Genomic DNA, 922 nt, shown 5'->3' with positions numbered 1-922 from the left:
CACAACAATGTAAAGCAATTATGCTCCAATAAAGATGTTAAAAAAAAAACGCCTGCTTACATTTTGAGTTTGAAACAGGAAGGCTGTTTGCAAATATGTGTGTGTGGGTAATGCAAGTGAGTCCTCACTACATATTTTAAAATTTGAATTCACATGAGACAGGACTAACATTTGAAGGATATTAACGTTCTATTTGGCCAAGCAAGAAATATCGTGGGAGAAAATTAGCTATTGGAATAAGTTATGACATCCTCCATTATCAAGTGGGTAGTATATTATCACGTCTCTCGATCCCCTGAGATTGTTTAACCTTTGGGAGATGTGTTTACAACTGTAAGCTCTTCTGGTCATCTTTACTGAAACGCTGTAGGATGGAGGTGTAGAACTGCTGATTCTTCATCATAAGCTTATTCCCTCAACAGGTAGTTTGCAATAGCAATCACATTATTCCTCTCCAAGAAATAGCTTCAATATTCAATTTATGGATAGATCTATTTCCCTACATTTATAAATATAACAAAGAGGATATTCCCCTCAATGCTGACAGATTATTCAGTTGAAGGAACTATGATATATCACAATAGATAAGAGAGCAAAGTGTAGATGATAAACATTCTTCATCCATTCCACAAAATTTGATAGCCTGGTATGTGTTTAAAACAATTTATATTATAATTGTTATATTATAGTCATTTCTTTCCCAAACTAGACTAAACAGTGTCAAACATTCTGTCTTGCTTCAGAATGTGAGCATGATGAAGGTAGACAAAAGCAATTACAGGTTGTTGCTATGTTTTCCTTAGTGAAGGTATTTTTGTTTCTTTTTCTTTGGTGAGACTCCCAAAGAGGGCTCAACTTTCCCTTCCAGATGCAGATTCTTTTGGGAAGAGAACCAGTCAGTTCAAATTCAGCCATTATTCTG

This window comes from Tursiops truncatus, chromosome 6 (genome assembly GCF_011762595.2).
Source record: "Tursiops truncatus isolate mTurTru1 chromosome 6, mTurTru1.mat.Y, whole genome shotgun sequence".
NCBI classification, from domain to species: domain Eukaryota; kingdom Metazoa; phylum Chordata; class Mammalia; order Artiodactyla; family Delphinidae; genus Tursiops; species Tursiops truncatus.
The sequence above is the reverse complement of the archived record's forward strand: the minus strand, read 5'-3'. Positions refer to the sequence as shown.